The sequence below is a fragment of the Dasypus novemcinctus genome, chromosome 21, assembly GCF_030445035.2.
Source record: "Dasypus novemcinctus isolate mDasNov1 chromosome 21, mDasNov1.1.hap2, whole genome shotgun sequence".
In the NCBI taxonomy this organism is placed as follows: domain Eukaryota; kingdom Metazoa; phylum Chordata; class Mammalia; order Cingulata; family Dasypodidae; genus Dasypus; species Dasypus novemcinctus.
The window spans coordinates 31,180,945-31,204,221 of NC_080693.1; the positions used below are offsets into that span (position 1 = coordinate 31,180,945).

The 23,277-nt window shown below is 40.4% G+C and overlaps 1 protein-coding gene and 1 non-coding gene across 4 annotated transcripts in view; one reads left to right on the plus strand and one right to left on the minus strand.

The window, feature by feature from the left end:
- PAFAH1B1 (platelet activating factor acetylhydrolase 1b regulatory subunit 1) overlaps positions 1 to 15,941 on the minus strand; it is a 94,013-nt gene extending 78,072 nt beyond the window's left edge. Inside the window, exon 1 of one of the 3 annotated variants that reach the window (XM_058283783.2) lies at positions 15,171 to 15,941. The gene's annotated coding sequence lies outside the window, so the exon portion shown is untranslated. Of the gene's footprint in view, positions 1 to 14,302; positions 15,122 to 15,170 lie in introns of those variants that run through there. The other 2 variants (XM_058283785.1, XM_058283784.1) reach the window with 2 other exon arrangements.
- LOC111759572 (U6 spliceosomal RNA) lies at positions 492 to 597 on the plus strand. The gene has a single exon (XR_002793511.2). It is a non-coding gene; the product is annotated as a U6 spliceosomal RNA (small nuclear RNA).
- Positions 15,942 to 23,277: the final 7,336 nt, after the last annotated feature.

Sequence of the window (23,277 nt, forward strand, 5' to 3'; positions counted from 1 at the left end):
GAAGATGATGATATGGCACAGTACCTTTTGCACTCTTACATACCATGATAAGCAAAAGTAAAATACTAGGACACTGTTTGACTAGTGTCCAAAAGTGGAGTGCAAATCCATTTTGCCATCACAATGAAGGCAGAAAGTAAAGGTAGACTATCATCTCATCATGATCACAATAATAATAATCAACACTTATTAAGTACTTACTATGTACTTGGCACTGTTTTTATCTTCTTTACACGCACTAACTCATTTGATACATCAGATAAAACATTTTATATAAACTGTAACAACAGAAAAAGTAGTAAGTACCATAAAATTACATATTTGAAGAACAGAAAATCTCTTCCAGGTGGAAAAATTAGGGAAGGCCACCTGGAAAAGGAGAATTTAGTCTGCAGATACAAATGATAGATAGGACGGGGATATACACAGGAAGGGGAGGGAGGGAACAGAAAAGAGTAAAAGCAACATAAGGAACAAAAAGTACTTCATGGGTTCACTTTGGCAGCACATACACTAAAACTGAAGTATACAGAGAAGATCAGCATGGCCCCTGAGCAAGGATGATACACAAAAAATTGTGAAGCATGCCAAATTTTTTTAATACAATTAATGTAAGCTAGGGACTATAGTGAACAGCATACTTTAGGAGTCTTGCATCAATGCCACAGACATACTGTGTTATAATAGGGGATATGAAAAAAATATGCAAATGTACGCTATGGACCACAGTTAGTAATAATAGTCTGATGATATCTCAAAATCTGTAAAAAATGTTCCACAAAGATGTGGTGTATTGGTAAAAAGGTTATTATATGGGAATTTTACACATGTGCATGATTGTTCACAACTTCTGTAATAAAAACATGTATTTTTTTAAATTAAAAAGTACTTTACAAGGCTGAATCACAGGATACACAGCAGGAAATGGGAGAAAAAAGGATGAAAAAGTGAGTCGGGGCATTAACAAAAAGTCCTTGGATGTTCATTTTAAAATTAAATTAACATTATTAAGCAATGTTCTCTCTGAGTTTTCATATATATAGCCCACTAAAAGACAATAAAAAGCTGGTGATGGGCTTTTTTGAGTTTTTTCTAAGATTTATTTTCTTCCTTCTCCCTTCCCTCTCCTCCCCCCAGTTGTCTGCTCTCTGTGTCATTCGCTGTGTGTTCTTCTGTGTCTGCTTGTATTCTTGTCAGCGGCACCAGGAATCTGTTTCTCTTTTAGTTGCATCATATTGCTGTGTCAGCTCTCTGAGTGTGCAGCACCACTCCTGGGCAGGCTGCACTTTTCTTTCCATGCAGGGCAGCTTTCCTTACAGGGCACACTCTTTGCGTATGGGGCTCCCCTGGGTGGCACTGCACTCCTTGTGCGCATCAGCACTGCGCATGGGCCAGTTCACCACAGGTCAGGAGGCCCCGGGTTTGAACCCTGGACCTCCCATGTGGTAGGCAGACGCTCTATCCATTGAGCCAAATTGCTTCCCTGATAGGTTTTTGAAAATAAACTAACACGAGAACTGTGGTTCAGAAAAATTATCTGGCTGTTTTATTGAATATCCTACACTACTCTCCCTCCTTAGTCTCTACTATGGCTAATTATACCCAGTTTCTCAAATCTACTCTCAAACCTACCCTACCTGACCATTTGTTAAAAAAAAAAAAAAAAGCTAGAAAGTCATGAAAGCCAGAAATCTGAGTTTCTTCCAAACTTCTCTCTCCCCATCACATTACTCATTCATAATTCTATCTCCTAAACATTTTTCCAGGTAACCTTCATTGTCACTGTCATATTTCAAGCACGAATCATTCTTTTCTGAAAAAGCCTAAGTGACCTCCAAACTCCAATCCACATATTTTACTGTCATCCATATAATCTATCTAAAATATAAATTCAATCACCTTTGCTTGGAATTATTTTAGAACTTCCAAACCACCTACAAACTACAAAGAATATAATGTATAAATTCTATGAATCTGGCTCATATGTACCTTTCCAGCCTCATTTACCATATGTACACTACAATCCCCTCTATCAAACTATTTATCTGCATACTATTAACAGCTGCCATTTTTATTTGTTTTTGAGCCTGTGTATGTTGCTCCTCCCGCTACCCAAAATGACCTTCTCTGATGTCTACTCCAATTATTAATTCTTCAAGATTCAGTTCAAATACTGTTGTCTCTCTCAACTGTCTTCACTCATGAGATTTGATGGCCCCTGCAATAACCTAACTGTCAAATATCATATACCAGATTTGGAGCATTTGCAATGGGAACAATATTATAGAAACATTCATTCATTTAAATATTACTAATTGTGCCAAGAATACTCTCAGCCTCAAGGAGTCCAGTCTAACAGCTCTATTATTTATATAAGCTGATTCAAAAGAACTTGTCCCACTTCATACTTACTAGGATCACTATTATTTGAAGAAAGGAGAGGAGAGGAGAGGGGAGGGGAGGGGAGGGGGAGGGGAAGGGAGAGAAAAGAAAAAACAGACAGTAAGTGTTGGCACAAAACTGGAGAAACTGTAACACTCATACATTACTGATGGGAATGTAAAATGATTCAGCTGCTGAGAACATCAGTTTGGCAGTTCTTCAAAAAGTTAACATAGAATTACTACATGGAGGAGCAGACTTGGCTCAATGAATAGAGCGTCCGCCTACCACATGGGAGGTCCAAGGTTCAAACCCAGGGCCTCCTTGACCCGTGTGGAGCTGGCCCACATGCAGCGCTGATGCGCTCAAGGAGTGCCATGCCATGCAGGGGTGTCCCCGTGTAAGAGAGCCCCATGCGCAAGGAGTGCGCCCCATAAGGAGAGCCGCCCAACGCAAAAGAAAGTCCAGCCTGCCCAAGAGTGGCGCCGTACAACAGAGAGCTGATGAAGCAAGATGTCGCAACAAAAAGAGACACAGATTTCCGGGCCACTGACAAGAACAGAAGCAGACAGAAGAACATAGAGAGCGAATGGACACAGTAAGCAGACAACTGGTGGGGGAGGGGAGGAGGGAAGAGAAATTAAAAAAATAAATAAATCTTAAAAAAAAAAAAAAGAAATTACTACATGATCTCACAATTCCACTCCTAGATATATACCCTAAAGAACTGAAAACAGGGAAGCAGATGTGGTTCAAGTGATAAGGCCTCCGCCTACCATACGGAGGACTGGGTTCAATCCCTGGGGTCTCCTGGTGAAAAAGAAGTGAAAGTGTGCCTGCACGGCAAGCCAGTGCCCACACGATGAGCCAAGTGGCCATTATGGGTACCCGCACGGCAAGCCAGTGCCCATGCAGTGAGTCAGCGCCCGCGCAAGTAAGTCATGCAGCAAGATAATGCAACAAAAGACAGACAAAGGGGAGAGTCAAGGTGAAGCGCCAGGAAGACCAGGAACTGAGGTGGAGCAACTGACAGGGAATCTCTCTCCACAGAGGTCCCCAGGTGAATCCTAAATGAAAAAGACAAGAAGACAAGATAAAAAGAGAAACAAATACAGAAGATCACACAGTGAATGGACACAAACCAGCAAAAATAGCAGGGTAGGGCAGGGGAAGGGGAGGGGGGAAAATAAAATAAAGTATGAGGGAAAAAAACTGAAAACAGGTACCCAAACAAGTACATGAACATGCATGTTCATAAGTAGTATTATTCACAATAGCCAAAAGACAGAAACAGTCCAAATGTACATCAACAGATGAACAAATAAACTGTATATATAGATAAAACAGAATATTATTCAGCCAAAGAAGGAATGAAATCAATACATGCTACAGTACGGATGAATCTTGAAAACATTATGCTAAGTGAAAGAAATCAGACACAAAAGGTTACCACATATTGTATGATTCCAATTACATGAAATTTCTAGAATAGATAAATCCATTAATAGAGAATACAGATTGGTGGTTGCCAGGGGCTGAAGGGAAGGGGCAGGAAACAGGAGATGACTGTTTAGTGGATAAGGGGGTGGGTTTATTTTGGAATCATGAAAATGCTTAGGAACTAGACAGAGGTGATGGTTGCATAATATTGTGGATATACTAAATGCCATTGAATTGTTCACTTTAAAATGACTAATTTTACGTCAATTTCACCTCAATAAATAAATAAATAAAATAAAACAAACCTGTCAACTGAAATCTGGAAAGGAAAGAGAAAAGAAGAATGAAAAGGAACTAGACAGCAAAAGAGAAAAATCTCACTACCAAAAGCACTGAATCATGTGCAATATTTTTCATTATCTATCTGGAAAAGCCTGGTCCAGACATGTAACAGGGATAAATGGAGATGGACAAGGTACACCACAACAACATAGGATTCAGACTCAAGATACTGAAAGGATACTGAATTCCCTATGCATTTAATCATTTCATTAAGCACCTAGAGAAAGTTAAAATTCAAGAATGTTCAAATTATCTAATTTCAATCAAGTTTTTCCCCTTTTTGTAAAATTGAATGGCAAGAAAAAATATTTTTTTAAAGTCTAGAAATAGTGAACTAAGATGTATCCAAGGAATGAATATGTGATGAAATATTCTAGCTATCAAAGATATTTATCATATATGAATAAGCAACGAAAAAACTGGATATAATCAACAAATTTTATTTTGTCTTCAATGATTCAGCAGTCACTTCAAAATCTTACACCTTTCAATTGTGCTATTTTTATTATAATCACAAATCTCAACATAAAGACAACATAAAAATAGTAAAGTAAAATCATTGTTCAAGCTTTCTGGCTCTTCGGACTTGGACTAAATGATAATTCTGTATATAATAGCATGTCTTGGAAGAGAAATTACCTCCACCTACTGAGAAATATAGCACAAGCCTATAAATTTAGAGAGATTAAAAACGATTTCAGGTCTTAGTTCTCATTATTATGGAAGCATCATAATATAGCCCCCAAAGCATCAAATTCTCTAACATAGAGGACACCTAAGATGCAAAGTACTTCAAAAGACTATTTACTCAAAAATGTTAGAAATAATACTTTATGTGGGCGTCAACCTCGACTGTCATCTTTCTTCCTCTATATCGAATTAAGGATCTTGGCCTGCCAAATTTACCTCCTCAATATTTGTTCAATTATTTTCCTTCTGCCCATCCTTACCATTAGACTTCACATGTATCATCTCTGAAAGTTCATGAACCTAGGCATCTAGGCTCTGGAATCTGTGTTCTTAACGACTGCATAAGCTGCCTCCCTATTTCCTAAAGTCCACATGCTTCAACACAGTTTACAAGATCTTCAATTAGTCTGACCCCTGCCCAATTTCAAGTTTCACTTTAATCAAGCTCCAACTTGCTCATGCTTGACACTCCAGAAACACCGAGCCACTCATAATGTTTGTTTTCTCCCTGTCCCCACTGTGACCTTCATGATTCTATTTCTGCTATTCCCTGTCTGATCACCTTCTAATACCTCAGCCCAGTTCCTACCACACAATACACTGAAGATTATTCTGAGGAAAGAATGAATTTTTTGTGTCATAAGGTTAGTGAGCAAAAATAAACCAAAAAAAATTTCTACTGGCTAGAGATTTGAAAGACCAAAACACCAAATGTTTAGAACTCAGGTCTCCAACGTACCTAATGGTTATCCCATCAAAACATACACATGCACATGCAAACAAAAACCAAAAAAAATTCCCACGAACTTGACTCTCCTCCATTTCTTGTCCCTTCATTATATCCACATCCACTCAAAAGCCCAACCTAAAACAAAACAAAACAAAAAGTACCTCAATTTCTCACTTTCCTCACTCCTCACCCCCTCATACTCCATATCTAACAGGTCACTAATTTTATACATTCTGAATCTATAGCAAATCCATTCTTTTCAACCTGCCCTACCACTTAAATAGCTCCTCATGGACTTACCTGTTTCCATCATCCCACGCCTTAATGATCTTCCACAGTACTAACACCTTTCTAAAATACAAATCTAATGATGTCACTTACCCTAACTTAAAATCCTTCACTGGCACTCCAAGGGCAAAAGCATTATGGTTCTCAAAATCAATGAACCACAGAGCTTACTGAAGATGCAAGATTTCCCCAGTGCTATCCCACGGAATTCTCATTCCATAAGTCTAAGATGAGCTTCCAGAACTTGCACCTCTAACAGGCAATTCTGATGCAGACGGTCCATGGACCATACTTTGAGAAACAGCCGTCTACCAGCCTTATCAGGATAATGTACACACTTACCTATTGTTCCAGCCATATGTGGCGTTTCCCTAACCCACCAAGTTGTACTACTTCTTAAAGATCAATCAATATCTTTAAGAAGACTTCCTTGAAAACTCTGGGCCTCTTATCACCAAGCACACATTCTGTTTTGGTATACCTTGTATGCTACATGTGCTTAACAACTTTGAGATCTTTGAGGGCAGGGGTTGACAATCATGTTAATATCCCCAAGTTTGGTAGATAATATAGCTAAGTAAAGGCTGGAAGAAAAATAGACGAAATTTTAGAAAAGGAACAAAAATATGCAATGTATTAGATGATCTTTAAAAACAGAAACCTAGTAGGGGGTATATGGGGACCTCATTTTTTAAATGTAATATTAAAAAAATAAAGACAAAAAAAGAACTAAAAAAATAAATCTAGTGAGATTATCTATACAACTGTTAACAATGGAAGGAAAGGTATAAAGCAGAACAGCAATTCTCAGTAAGTATCCTGTCCTCAAATTATAAGTTTTATTCACTCTAGAGTAAATATTACCTCTTTCAGGACATGAATTTAGGTCCCAGCTTTTAAAATGAGACTCTAATCAGTGAAAATAATTTTTCTGCTGCAATATTTGAATTTGGAAGGACGAGAAGGCAAGAACAAGATGTATTCAAACAAAAGCAGAGATTCAATGAATAAGATACCCTATTTGCTTTGCTTTTCAGATCATAGTAGTTTCCATCTAAATGGCTCCATGTTGGAACTCTTATTTAAAGATATTTTACATGTAACTCAAAATCAATCTGGACAGCCAACAGAGAGTTTTACTCACAAGAGAAATTTTTAGAAGGATATATAATGTACTTAAATGTAGTTTTTTCAAAGGCTTTCTCTGATCTTGTTCTCCAAACTATTATGCACATAAAACACTTTATGTTTAAAAACAAACCAGGACAAATTGGGGGTTATTTAAATTAATATTATTAAAATTCTAAACAAATTTTCTGAAAAATAAAATAAAGATGCAAATTGTTTTCACAAATGGGGAGAGAAGACAAATCATCTTTATGGAAGAATTCCAAATAATATGTGTAGATATTACCCCCAGTAACCCATTTCCAAAGAATAATGTAGGAAAATGGAAAAAAATAATAACTTTACAGGAGAGAAAACTGGCAAACACCACATTAACCAAGTGATGACGGTTCATATCACCTGTACTCCCTGACATTACATGTATTCTGATACGATAAAATTAAATGGGCAGGGAAGTGGCTGTGGCTCAATCAGTTGGCCTCCTGTCTACCATATGGGAGGCCCTGGGTCCCCGACCCGGGGCCTCCTTGTGAAGGCAGGCTGGCCGCAACCGATGCGGGGAGCCGACTCAGCAAGGTGCCAGAACAAAAAGGGAGATAAATAAAAAAACCACAGAAGAGTGAGCAGCGAATGGACAGAGAGTAAAATACAACAAGCAAGCGGGGGGCGGGGGGAATAAAAAATACAGACACACAGAAGAACACATAGCGAATGGGCACAGAGAACAGACAGCAAGCAAGTCACAAGGGGAGGGGGGTTTAAAAAAATAAAAAGGGCACACTTCACTCTGTGAAAAACACTTAATTCCAGTTCAATTGTGAAAGCAAAAAACAACAGGGAAGCGGACTTGGCCCAGTGGTTAGGGCGTCCGACTACCACATGGGAGGTCCGTGGTTCAAACCCGGGGCCTCCTTGATCCGTGTGGAGCTGGCCCACGCACAGTGCTGATGCACGCAAGGAGTGCCCGTGCCACGCAGGGGTGACCCCGCGTAGGGGAGCCCCACGCGCAAGGAATGCACCCCATAAGGAGAGCCGCCCGGCACAAAATAAAGTGCAGCCTGCCCAGGAATGGTGCCGCACACACAGAGAACTGATGCAGCAAGATGACGCAACTAAAAGAAACACAGATTCCCGTGCCTCTGACAACAACAGAAGTGGACAAAAAAGAACACGCAGAGAAGAGACAACTGGGGGGTGGGGGAAGGGGAGAAAAATAAATAAAAATAAATCTCAAAAAACAACAACAAGAACAACAACAAAAATCAGACAGATCAAGTGTGGGAGACATTCTACAGGATACCTGACCACCAGTATTCCTCAAACCTGTGAAGGTCATGAAAAACAAGGAAAGTCTGAGAAACCATCCCAGACCAGAGGAGACGGGGAGACATGACAACTAAAAGCAGTGTAGGGGAAGTGGATTTGGCTCAACTGATAGAGCATCTGCCTACCACATCTACCTACCACATGGGAAGTCCAGGGTTCAAACCCAGGGCCTGTGTGGTGAGCTGGCACAAGCGCAGTGCTGATGTGCACAAAGAGTGTGCCCTGTATAGAGAGGCACCCCATGCAAAAAAATACAGCCTGACCAGGAGTGGCGCCACATGCACAGAGAGCTGATGCAGCAAGATGACACAACAAAAAGAAATACAGATTCCCAGTGCCGCTGACAAGAATACAAGCGGACACAGAAGAACACTGAGGGAACGGACACAGAGAGCAGACAATTGAGGCAGGGGGAAGGGAAGAGAAATAAATAAATAAATCTTAAAAAATAAAATAAAATAAAATAAAATAAAATAAAATAAAATAAAATAAAATAAAATAAAATAAAAGCAGTATAGTACCCTGGACTGGATCTGAAATAGAAAGAGGATATTAATGGAAAAACCAGTAAAATCCAAAATATCAGGAGTTCAGTTACTAGTAATGTATCAAACTTGGTTTCTTTATTTTGCCAATATACCATGGAAATATAGGATATTAACAATGAGAAAATTCAATGTAGGGTATATACCAAGAACTCTCTGCACGATCTTCACACCTTTTCTGTAAATCTAAAGCTATTTCAAAATAAATTATACTGGGGGGTGGGGGGACAGGAAAAATTTAGGGTTATTCAAATTTCATATATTTAAATTTTTAAACAGAATGTTTCTGATTGTTAAAAGTATAGTTGTAAAGTGTACTTTGCAGTTTAAATAAAAGGCTTGTTTGCAATATAATTTCTACATTAAAACACAAATTTTTCAGTTTGGCATTATTGCTTTATATAACCCTTCTTGGCCACCAAGAAACTCTGAAGCCGTGACTGGTTTCAAATACACATAATGGATACTATAGGGGAAAGAATCCCAATACTAATTTTTAAGAAATACACTTAAAACTGTAAGGACATATATATTAATGGCTGTATATTTATATATTTAAAGCATTTAACTGTATGTTAAAATAATTCTTTTGCTAAAAAAAGTCTCCAATAAAAATAAACATTTATTTAGAGGTTTTATTATTCAACAATCACAACCACCCTATGAATCAGATACTGTGATGATCATCCAATCATAGATAGGGAAACAGACACTAGTAAAGCACAAAGCTAGTAAACTGTAGTGCTGGGATTAGAATCTAAAATAGTTATACATGATTTCAGCCAAAAGCTTTATTTTTCTCTGACATAATGCTAAATATGAAGGCTTTCCCACCCTCAAAAGAAAGATTAACAGCCTCAGTTAACTGTCAATAATTCTTGTCAACATATAGAGCTCAAAAAGCAGAATCAAAATATACAGGTAATTTATCCAGTTTTGTCAATTTGTTACTTTTTTTATTCAAACTTTATTTCAAACTCAAAAAACAAAATGACAAAAGGTAGCTCAACAAGTTATGGAAGCATTACTCCAAAAAAATGTTCTGTCTAGGCACTCTTTTTTTTGGTGGTACCAGGGCCAAAATTGAACCTGGGACCTGGAACGTGGGAAGTTGGCACTCAACCACTGGGCCACATTGGCTCCCCTGACTTGTTTTTCCATTTGTTTTGCTTGTTGTTTGTTTTTTTGTTTTTAGGAGGCACTAGACCCAAACCTGGACCTCCCATGTGAGAAGCAGGTGCTCAACTGCTTGGGCCACATCCTGTTCCCTGTCCAGGCACTTTTATCTTATGTAATCCCAAAAACAAACTCAATTGTTCCTCCAGTGTTCAGAAAGATACACAGATGAACACAGGTTAGGTAAATGACATAATGCTGTTAATTAAATAAATGAGAAAAGGATTTGCTTAATTATATTCATATCTCACAAAAACAAACCCCATATTCTTTTTACCTTTAGCACTAATATATATAATTAATATAATTAATTCACTTCTTATAATGGAGAATTTTGTGGGCCTCACACAGCTATGTTAGAAGTGTGACATGACCTTGTTCTTTGGGATAACATACAATCTCTGTACAGGATGTACAAGCGTGTAAACACTCTTCTGTCCATCATCTTAATTCCTGAGAAATCAGTGGACGTTGACTATTATTATAAAGAACTTCAAGATAGCACATTTTCTTTCACTAATTCTTATCTGATGAAATTCAGCAAATATGTGTTTATTTTCTGTAAAGCAGAAATACACTTTCTGGGAGCCCCTACTCAAATGCTTATAACCATTCGTACACAATATAGGTAACAATACAAGTTAATAAATGCAAATTTAAATAATTCAGGCAATAAATGCCACGGATTTTAGAAAAGAAATTAACGAAGATAAAAAGTTATGGGTCCATCTGTCAAAAAGGAAAGTTTGATCATGCATGGCAATACCCAAGTGGTTCAAGGGCTTTTAATATTTACAGCGTTCTAGCCACCTAACATGTGACCTTAGGAAAAAGAAATTTCCTGAGTGTCAATTCTAGCCATAAAAATACGGATCTACCTCAAAAAATGGCTGACAGAACAAATGAAAATGAGTACCAAGTTCAATAAATCTGCAAAGTTCTAAGGAAATGTTTAATGCAATAACTTCACAGGACACCTTCCCAGAAGTATCCTGAAGTGAATGCACAGTTCTAACTTGATAAGCTTAAACCAAAAGACATCATCTTTTAAAGAGAAACGATAAATCAAAATAATAAGCACATATGATGTCTGCATCCAGTGAGTACAACTGTAAGGCATTTTACAAATATCAATTAAAATCTCTAACTCCAGTGCAAGGTTAAAAATTGTATACAAAGCAGAAGTTAAAACTAAGGTTCAATTTAAATTTAGATTCGCCAAAGCATCATACCAAACCAGAACAAAGCTAGAAAAATCCAAAAAGCCTTCACTGCAGTTAACTATCAGGCTTACCTAATAAAGTATCTTTCATCATGAAGTACAGATTTTTCAAAGTGTGTTTGGCCATTAACCACTAGGATTCACTCTACAGTAGGTCTGAGTAGGCAGAGTAGGTCTGCCTTCCTCTAGAAAACCCATATTGCATACTATTAGTTTTATTTTAAATATAGCAACTTTATAGGTAAAAAACAATTACAGTTTTGTAGAAGATATAGGAACAGTGGCAAAGAATTTCCGCTTCAAACTTCCCTACTTCTCTCTTTGCTAAGTACATAAAAACAGGTTACCTACCAAAATGAAATTTTTTCTCAACAGAGAAAAGGTATTCTTAGAGGTAAGTAAAAAAATCTCTTTAAGGACCACAAGCAGACATGGCCAGTTCAGTTTAAACCCAAATGAGTCTCAAGTCTCTGGCAGAAGAGCGCATGACTCACTGCTTTAGAACTCAATGGAAAGAATAGGAAAATTCACTCCCGTTGCCCTGGATTTTGCTTTGGGTTTGTTTTTTAAGACCTGTCCATTCTAATGTTGGCAACTTTGATAGCTTTTAAGGCTTACTTTTTAAGTGACAAGTTGTGAATATAACAAAAATGAATATAAACAAAAATTAAGGTCTATTTTTCCTGGATACTTAAAATACAAGTTCATAAGGTAAAGTCATACAAATACAAACATATACACATACCATCTATTATTTAGTACATAACCAAGAAGGAAAATTTTACACTGTTGTTGCTGTTTAAAAAAAAAAACACCAATATGGACTACAAAACATGGATCTTCTAGGTAGAAAACCAAAAATCACGAGACACTGATTTTACCTCCCAGAAATGTCTCCACATCTCTTTATGCCAGATATTATAATCAGAAAAAAAATATATCCAGGTTACTCTACTAAAAAAATTAAATCCATCCCAATCTCATAAAAAGTTTGATAAATATAAGATTATGAAGAACTTAGAAAATTGTCTCCAAAGTAAGCAAGAGATTCTGCCACATGTATCAGGGAAAAAACAACCAAATTTGGAACTAAGGCATTCTTACTTAAACCAAGTTATCTTAATCTCCTGATCAACAAATAATCTACTGAAAATTACCACTCAGTGCAGTTTTATAGCTAAAAATAGCAGGGATGGCGATATAGCAGACACATAATAACGTGAATTATCATTCCTATCCTTACTAATTCTTGACCATATGACCCCTTCTGTTTTATAAACACATTAAAAATAACTATATATACAATATATTGACAAACATTCATAAAGGCTTATCAAAATCAACTGCCAAACGAAATTCTTTTGAAGATGTCTATTCACTTGAATGCTTGATATTAAAGTGACCTATCCTCTCTTATGGTAATACCTTATAATATGGTCCCTTTCAAGGGGTAACACAAGAGAAAAGGTCTAAAGAGCCTTTGGGGCAAAGTATTTTATCCTTTTCGATGTTGATTATTTAAAAATCACAAACAGATTTACTGTTTCAAGACAAAATAAAGTAAAAGAAAATATCTGTAGCATTCTCTCATTTTCACAGTAGTTGTATTATTTTTTCTATCCAATTATTCTTGGCATTCATTAATTCACACATATTTGATTAAAACAATAAAAAACATTAGCAAGGGTGTGTACATGTGTGTGTACAATCTCTAGACAATAAATGTCTGCTTTAGAGAAGGGTCATTGCCTTCTACTAGGATATTCTACCTTGCAAAAAAGGTGGAAACTAAAAAACATCAAATTTTTAAGACTTACTACCTAGACATGCCTTTGTTGTAGCAACAATTAGTACTGAATAATCTAACAAACCATAAGCAAGCGACAAATGCTATGAAAGGGCAATATAGCATTTCACAGCTTCTGCTCCCCTACTCCACCCAGTCTTCGGTCAATGGCTGTTCAGAGCATCCACAAATATTAGCCAATTTTTTAAAAACGGAGGTGGGGGGAGGTATAAAAATAGGGTCTACTCCATTAGAGCCAATATCAGAACTATTTTACATGATAATTGGGTTCCTTCTTCTGATTTAAAAAATACAGCACCTTCAAATTTGTTTAAGGAAATCCTCCCCTTCTGAACAATTCAAACAATGATCATTTATAACAGAACATGAAAGAATCACCCAAATGCAGATTACTCTTCCGTTTTAATATAAACTGCAATTGCAAGTGCGAATTATTTTGCAAAACTGTTGCTTAAGAAACTCCCATTACAAATTAAAAGCTAGCTAATGCCTTAGAATCAAACTAAAATTTTTAAAAGAATGATTAAGTAAAAGCTTTTCATGTAAGTCAGCATTATATATCGTTATGGACATACCAAGCAGAAAATTTTCCTAATAAGAGATTGGACCCCGCAGTAATCAAGCTCTGCTGCAGCAAAAAAAAAAAAAAAAAAAAAAAAAAAAAAAAAATTTAAGCAAACACTACTGTGGCAAAACGGGAGGGATAACATTATTACTGGTATGAAAGGCCCAAACACTGTCTCCTTCGCCCCAGCCTCAAAATGAAATTCACACAAAACACCCCCCTCCCCCCCGCAGCAAGAACATATAAACGAAAAATGGCAAATATTTTGCTTAGTCTATAAAACGTTATGAATTTCAAGGACTATGTACTTAAAGTAGAGGTCAGATTAAGAGTATCTTTATTCTCTCTCGATTGCTTTTTAGAGAAAAAAGCGGGGAGTGGGGGCTTGGCATGGCATCGCCCATTGAGAACGAGAGCACAAATCTGGTCCTTCTCTTTAAAAGAACGATTTTTTAAACCAAAGGACTGATATAAACGGGCCGCAAACCCCCTGCCCTCCTCCCCGGAGTTTCTTGCTAAGTCACTGAAGAAAGGGAGAATAACAAATAAAGGGAAGGCATCTTGCTCTCTTTTACCTCAAGATACTAAAAACCTCTCTTCTCTACTCTTACGTTTAGGGAGGTACCTAAGAGTTAAAATTTGCTCAAAGGCAAATTCTCACCTGGACGGCTAAAGAAGGTAAATACAGAGATATTGCGCTTCCTGAAGATGTAGGAAGATTGAATTTTTTGAAGGGGAATGGCTGAGGGCCTCGAAGCTCGGTGGTAAAACGTCAAAAGGCAACTCCCGTTTGAGGAGTCGGTGGCAGAAAGCAAGTCCTGCCTGATTTGGTGGGTGGATGCTGCAGACTGTTCGGTGGGCCTGGCAGCTCCTCCTTAGAGCGAGTTGAGGATAGAACACCGCAAAAAAAAAAAAAAAAGGGGGGGGGGGGGGAAGAAAGGGATTCGGCCACCCAGCTCAGGTCAACCCATCCTAAGGACAGGTGGGGGACGGAACGCCTAGAGGGCCCCTTGTGGGTGCCGAGGCGCGGGGCTGGCTGAGCCAGGTTCCCGAGCCACCCACCGCGGAGGAGGTGGGGACTGCGGAGCTCGCCTTCCGCGACTGAGGCAAGAAGGACCGAACCCTTTCCCCAAGATCAGAAAGCGACCTGCTCCCCACGCCCTTCCTACCCAAGAATACTTTTCTTGCTAAGTCACCAGGGGAGGAAGACGATCCCTTCTCCAGGAGGGCCGCGGGCGGAGTCGCGGCGGCCAGGGCACCCCCCGAGCCCGCGCCGGGGAGGAGGGGAGCGAGGGCAGCGCCCTTGCGGCCGGTCCCCCCCTCCTCCCGTGTCTCTCACTCAACGGCCGCCGCGGCCGCCATTTTGAGAGCGAGGAGAGAAGAAGAAGGAGGAGGCGGCGGCAGGGGGAGGGGAGAATGGGAGGGAGGGGACCGGCGCAGCCACATCGTCAGGCCACCGCGCCCGGCCCGCAGCCGACCTAGCGCGGTGGAGAACACAGAGGATAGGGCGCAGAGCCTCGCCGCCTTACCGGAGCGCTGCACCGCCGCCTCCGCAGGGCCTCTTCCGTCCTTCACTCCCATCCACCGGCGGGGGAGGGGGGAGGGAGAGGGAAGGGAAGAAGGAGGGAGGGAGGGAAGGAGGGAGGGGGAGGATGGCGCGCTGGGCCCGATCCCGGGGAGGGGGAGGGGAGGGAAGCAGGCGGGCTCCTCAGCCGTTCCGGGGCTCGAGCCCAAGCCCGGCGCTCGTGGCTTCTCTCGCTCGCGCCCGAGCGCTCCCCTCCTTCTCCTTCTCGCTCTCTGGACCCCGGAGTCGCTGCTCGTTCGCTCGCTCACTCGCTATCTCGGCCGCCGGACTCCGCCGCCGCCCCGCCGCTCCAGCTCCGTCTGTCACAGGAGCTGCCCCAACGCCCTGACGTCACCGCGCCGCCGCCGCCGCCCCAGACCCGCCGGGAAGAGAGAAGGGAGGGGGCCGGGAGCGTTCGGCGTGCTGCGGCACATGCGCGGGCTCGGGCTGGGGCCGGGCCGGGAGCCGCGCAACCTTCTGTTTAGCGGCTGAGAGGCGGTGGCTCTAGTGGCTTGGCCGCACCGAGGGTCCGACGGATGTCCTTGCCTACGAGGCACTCTCTCGGGCTCCTCATGCCTCTATAACCTTAAGAAAAGGTTCTCGGCTCCATTTTTTTGAACCCTCTTCCGACTGTTCTGGCCTCTCACAAACTCCGGCTCTTGCTCACCTTCCCGCCCAGCTCCTGCTCGCATCCGGCACTCTCCCGGCTTCCCCCGGCCGAGAGCCGGGACCACTTGGAACCCGTAACTTTCCGGACCCGGATGAACTTGACGGAAAGCGGAGCCGGCGCGCGGCTGTTGTCCCTTATGCTTTCTTTGTGCCTTTAGGTCCATTTCCCAGTTTGGAAAAAACGAAGAAAATGGGGATAAAGAGGTTGGCGTGTTTGGGGGGAAAGAACTGTTGAGGTTAAAAGGCAGCTGGACTGACTACCTGTCTTCATTTTTATTACAATTTTCTAATTGGGAGAATTCGCTCCTAGATGCGATTCAGCTATTCTTTTCCTTAGTCACACACCCACACCAGAGGCTCTCAAAGTCTGGAAACTGATAAAAACCCAAAGAAAGACCTGGAACTACACACCTATATACGTCCTGTGTGTGTGTGCGTTTGCTAAATTGTAGGGTGATCTATAACAAAGAAGTCTGGGGAATTTGTGGCCAATTTACTCCACAGGATTTCAAAGAGACCATGTTTGGAATTCTGAGTGAAGTCTTAAGAGGCGTCTAGTGTGAATATCTCATCAACTTGTGTTGTCCAAGGAAACTCTTCAACTGAAACAGAAGTTTAAGACTTAGGTTTATTGATTTCATTTCTTCCCATTTGTAGCTAGACATGTGCAGCTACTGTGTTTGTTGAAGGATCAACTACTTAACAGAAAGGGGACACTTGGTAAATTACAGTACCTCTCTTTGGCCTTGGTTTCTCTAACTGTAAAACAGACCTAATAAATAACTTGTATGACTTTTGTGAGAGTTACAGAGGAGATGATATATATGTAAACAATCTCTCCTTAGTGGAGACTCATAAGTAACTCATATGTAACGATTACTGTTGCTGTTGATACCAACACAAGTTTCTTTTTATCAAGAAAGGTTCTAAGTCTATTCTAGGACGTGTTCAGGAGGAACATGGGCCAATTGTCTAGAGTGTTCGAGTTTTCACCTTCATGAAGGCAGGGCACTAAATCAAATGGTCTCCAGAAAGTCTTTTCCAGATTTACAGATCTTGGATTCTCTCTAGTTAGGTAAGGTCAACAAGATGAGGCAACGAGGTTTGGTCTGTGCTGTTGCACTCAATAATAGTCATAAACATGCAATAAATTAACATCTCTTGCTCTAAGAATCCACCCTTTGATCATTTTTAACTTTTAAAATATTTATTATTGCCTGATAGCACACTACTTAATATTTAATCAGTTGGATAAATACATTCTTCATTTTTTAAGTTAATACTCTAGAAGTCAGCAAATTGCCCAGAAAAAAAGCAGAATCACATTGATAAGCACTGATTTAAAACACTTAGGTAAACTCGTGTATTTAAAATCTGTATTATGTAAGTTGCAATAAATTAAGATCAGATTTTATTTCTATCAGCAATCTTTTTTTTTTCTTTTTTATTTTTTTAAATTATTTATTTATTTTTTTTAATCACATTATGAAAAATATGAGGTCCCATTCAACCCCACCGCCCCCGCCCCCCACTCCCCCCACAGCAACACTCTCTCCCATCATCATGACACATCCATTGCACCTGATAAGTTCATCTCTGAGCATCACTGCACCCCATAGTCAATGGTCCACATCATAGCCCAGACTCTCTCACGTTCCATCCAGTGGGCCCTGGGGGGATCTATAATGTCCCGTAATTGTCCGTGAAGCACTATCCAGGACAACTCCACGTCCCGAAAATGCCTCCACATCTTATCTCTTCCTCCCGTTCCCCACACCCAGCAGCCACCATGGCTACCGTTCCCACACCCATTCCACATTTTCTCTGTGGACATTGGATTGGTTGTGTCCATTGCACATCTATGTCAAGTGAGGGCTTAGATTCCATATGGGTACTGGATGCACTCCTCCCGCTTCCAGTTGTAGACACTCTAGGCTCCATGTTCTGGTGGTTGACCTTCTTCAACTCCATGTTAGCTGACTGGAGTAAGTCCAATAAATCAAAGTGTAGGAGCTGAAGTCTGTTGAGGCTCTGGGCCTGGGTGTCATATTATCAGTCCAGAGATTCAAATCCCCTACATATATCTTAAACCCAGCACCGACTACAATTCCAATAAAGTAGCATGCAAGTCTTTTGAAAAGAGATCCCCCCTGAGTCCAATTCCATCACACAGAAACACCAGCTCCAAAGAAGGGCTATCTGTCATGGCAGTGAACCCCTTCTGCCATGACCATAGAACCCGTGGGTCTCTTTATCCCTCAAAAGAACCAATACCTGGGGTTGTATCTACCTTATCTGTCTCTTAGACTCTGTTCAGTTGTACATAGGGGTATTCCTTCTGACAACCTCCAGACTCTTTTTTAGAGACTCACAGCCTTATAATCTCATTTCTCCTTTCCATTTCCCCCTTACATTAGGTCAAACAGCTTCCCGAAGTCATGTCATTATATGTAGACAGGTATATTCTGCTGTTCCGCATTGAATCTTTAATTCAAGGTCATTTTCTAGTTGCTTCTTCAGCTGGTATGTGGTAGTGATCCCTCGGTGCCAGGGAGGCTCATCCCCGGGTGTCATGTCCCATGCTGGGGGGAATGCATCGCATCTACACGCTGAGTTTGGCTGTGAGAGTGGCCACATTTGAGTAACATGCAGGCTGTCAGGAGGAAACCCCCAGGCACAATGCTACTCTAGGCCTTGTTCTTATTGCAGGTGTATAGGCTCAAAAGTGTAACCATTAGTATCACGAGCCCACTGTTGGGCCCTCCTTCCTTCCTGGTTCTTGCCGTTGCACCTGGAGGATTGCCGCTGCTCTCCCAGGGCCCACAACAGTGACCCCCCGGCCAGGAGCCCAGTACCCCCCCAGCTGTTGTTTTTGTTTCCACTATGACTATATATAGACATTACCATATACCCTGGGCATATGCCCTGTATAACTCCCTGTCAACCATATATATCCTGTCAATAACATCCCATATCAGTATTCCTCCGCTGCCATTGTTGAACCACTCTGTGATCCAAAACTTCCCGTAAAGTGAATCCCAACATAATGTCAGCTTCAGAAGAGTCTTAGATCACCGAAATTCATATATACAATATACAGTATTTCCCCAGATCCACCATAAAACCTTTTCCCTTGCACAGCAATAATCTTTTAACTTATTCATATCATATTTCCTGAAACTGATGTACAGATTCCAACACTATAGTTTTCAAACAAGGTGACATTTGTGCTTACTATGTGGTCCATATTTTAGGTTGTACAGTTTTCTAAATTTTTTAGTTATCCTATGTTTTGTCTTATGGTTTTCATTATTAGTCTGTCGTCCCCTATATGTTTTTGGTGTAATATTAGCTGTTTTATATTCATCCTCGTGTACTCTCACATAACTCCTCTTTTTCCCCCTTATTTACCTTTGTTCCATCCATTCCACATCCATTTTCCCCTCCCCTTAGGGCCCACAACGCCTGCCAATCTAATGCCCTGGGAGCCGTCCTTTCTCACGAGAGATACAGTTCTCTCTATTCAACGGCATTAGTCTTCCCCAGGATATGGGTCCACCCCACCCAATGGTAGAACCCACCTTGGCAAAATGAGCCTTCAGCTATTCCCTCCGGAGTCCGTCCCGCATCAGACCATACCCCCTGAGCGTCCTAACCAGGTAACCCTCCTACTTATACTTTGATACGTTTTACTCAACATTTAGTTCTCAACGAACTTCTGACACTCTCCCATATTCGTATGTTGCCCCTCCCTCCCACCTATTTCTTGGACAATATTACCCCTCTTCCCATCCCCAGCCCCCCTCAAACCCAGAAAACCCCACCCGAAGGTAACCCCTTGCCCCCATTTTGTCCCTTCTTTGTTCTATCAGCAATCTTTTAACTCTCTTTGGGGGAAAGTATAAAAACTTTCTCTCTGGGTCTTGACTCTTCTGAACAGAAATAAAACTGTGTTATGTGCTCAGTTTGATGTGGAGGAATGTGTTGTAGTTCTGTACACTTTCTTTTCAGTTGCTGAGATGATAGATCCATCTTACTAAACACTTGTATATTGAGAATGGAGAATTAGAACATCTGTGCTATCAAAATGCATAAAGATTAATCCAGAATGACTACATCTTTCCAGGAAACGTTTAATAATAGATATTTTGGATGATATTTCTTGAAAAAAATTAAGTATGAACATCTATTTTACTTATCACAATCTAACAATCTCCCCATTCTTTTGAACTGAAAATCTTTATTTTTATAGCACACATTTTCAAAATGGAAACATTGTTTCAGTTGCTGCAGTAAAATTGGTGTTACTTTGAACAATTCTACAAATAAGCTGACTGGAACAAACATTCCAAAAATATTTTTATTGGAGAGAAGACAAAAATGTTTTTGAAAAGTATATCCAGAAAACTAAGACCCTTCCTAATGGCGGTCATGAATGATGATCAAGACAGAAATGTTTTTTATAATCAGTACCATAGAAAACAAGATGTAACAGCTAAGATCTTCAGTGATAGGAAATCAATTTTAAGGATAAAAATGCAAAGAATATTTTCTCTTAGCACTACCATAACCATGATGGTGTAGGTAAAAAAAACTGAATATCATTCTGATAGAACTGGAAAGATATAGACATAAGGTTATCATACATCAAGAGAAACAAAGAATTATTAAAATTTATGGGATACCTTTCTTATACAGGCATCAGAAATAAGGCAAAGCAGGAAGAACTGACAAAACACATGACTTACGAAAGGAACTGGCTTTAGAACAGAACTGGTATCCAGAAAATATAATTAATGATATCTGGGGGAAAGTTTAATTTTGTGTTTCTCTGGATAAACATTTAAATTTGAACATTCACTCAAAAGATACCCATTAAATCTGTGTAAAGGAAGCCTAGAAAGTGTGATTAAAGTATGTTCATCATTTTAGGTGAAGTTTCTTACAAGGTCCAAATCTCTTAGGTAAGCAATCTTTAGTTGGGAATATTATCATTTATATAAGTAGGACTGTACACCATGGGTTTCATGTAATCTGGGATCCTTTATGTAAAATGTAGGAATTTCTTATGTGATCATTGGAAACCTTTACACCCATTTTTTTCCTAAGGTTTTTTTTCCCACTCCCTCTCCCTCGTCCTGCTGCTTTTGCTGTCTGTGGCCCTTCACAGTGTGATCTTCTGTATCTATTTCTCTTTTTTATCTTCTCTTCTCGTCTTTCTCCTCTAGGAATCACTGAGATTCAATCTTGGGGACCTCTGATGTGGAGAGAGGTTCCATTGTGCCACCTCAGTTCCTGGTCTCTGCTATGCTTCGCCTTCACTCTCCCCTTCATCTCTCTCTTTTGTTGTGTCATCACCTTGCTGTGTGACTCACTTGCGCGGGCACTGGCTCACAGTGCAGGTACTCAGCTTGCTGAGCAGGCACTCTGCTCACCATGTGGGCACTCAGTTCACCATACAGGCACCCACCTGGGTACTTTGCTTACCACACGGGCCCTGGCTCACTGCACAGGCATGCTTTCTCTTCTTTTTCACCAGTAGGCCCCAGGGATCAAACCTAGTCCTCCCATATGGTAGGCGGAAGCTCTGTGTTTACAATGAGCACTATTACTTAGTGGTCAAAATTTTATTGAAATTTTTAAATATAAACATTATTTTGAAAATTAAACTATCCTCTATGATTTATAGGCAAATACACATTGCTGTAGGTGCAAACAGCATGGTAAGAAGGAAGCTTTCAGGCATATGAATTATGTGAATCAAAGTCCGTTTTGAAGGAGAACCATGACTCAAATGGTAAAAGACATTAAAGGAGATTCACCTTAGGAGATTTTTACTAATTAATTTCTGTGCCTGCAATTCCACAAAGCATGAACATGTCAATGAGGACAGGTCCAACTGGACCAGTCATTCTTCATTTAAGCACCATGCCATCCTCATGTGTCAAGAACATTGGGTAACTATAGAAACAATTTAAAGGCTATTAAAAGAGCAAAACTGTCAGCCTGGATATAGAAGGAATATTTAAAAACAGCACTTTATAACCTGAAACATTTTTTAATATAGTAAAATCATTTTTAAAGTGCTCACATAAAGAAACATAATACAAAAGGTTGTAATCACATTCATTTGGGATATCACCACAGCAAAAGAAGCAAAGTAGGCCCATCAGGCCTACTTTGTATGCCCAGTGTGGTAAAAGATTAATTATCATCTGGAGGACTCGACTAATACTTTGATATAGAAGAGGTGATTTAAAGCAGGACCTTAAAGAATGGGTAACATTTTAATTAATTCATTCAGCAAATATTTACTGAGTACCTACATGTGCCAGACCCTATGCTGAGTGCTGAGCAAACATAATGAACAAGGCAGGTAGAATTCCTGAGCTCAAGGAGCTCATATTCTGGTTGAGGAGACAAAAAAAGAACTATAAATGTTGACAATGTAATGAAAACAATGAACAGTATTGAGATGGAAAGAAAAGTAAGAAAGACAACATAGGAAGCGGACTTGGCCCAGTGGTTAGGGCATCCGTCTACCACATGGGAGGTCCGCGGTTCAAACCCCAGACCTCCTTGACCCGTGTGGAGCTGGCCCATGCGCAGTGCTGATGCACACAAGGAGTGTGGTGCCACGCAGGGGTGTCCCCTGCGTAGGGGACCCCACGCACAAGGAGTGTACCCCGTAAGGAGAGTCACCCAGGGCGAAAGAAAGTGCAGCCTGCCCAGGAATGGTGCCGCCCACATGGAGAACTGACACAACAAGATGACGCAACAAAAAGAAACACAGATTCCCGTGCCACTGACAACAACAGAAGCGGACAAAAAAAAAAAAAAAAAGAACACGCAGCAAATGGACACAGAGAACAGACAACTGGGGTGGGGAGAGAAATAAATAAAAAAATAAAATCTTTAAAAAAAAAAGAAAGACTACATTAGTGAGGGTGGTAAGAGAAGACATTTCTGAGGTGTGAGTAGCATTTAAACTGAAACTTGAGCAGCTAAAGCATTGTAGATGAAGGAACAGCAAGTGCAAAGGCCCTACGGCAGGAAAATGCTTGCAATGCCTGAGGAAATGAAAGAAGACCCAGGCAGGTGGACAGGTAGGTGGAGTGAAGTAATGGCGAGGAATGTTGCCTCCTGGCTACACTGCCCCAGAGGACGTCATTCACATTTTGTTCCCTGAACAGGTCAGGAGAAGAAAGTAGCAAGAAACAAGATCAAGAGACCGGTAGGTCCTTGAGACGATAATGGGGAATGTGGATAAAAGTAAGGGCAAAAAGAAGCTGCACCTTTTTACTCTGCTTTTTCATCTTAAGTATTTTTTAAATTTTATGCTTGTATTTTATCTATTATAGAAAATTTCAGGTTGCAAATGTGGCTTAAGCAGTTAAGCATCC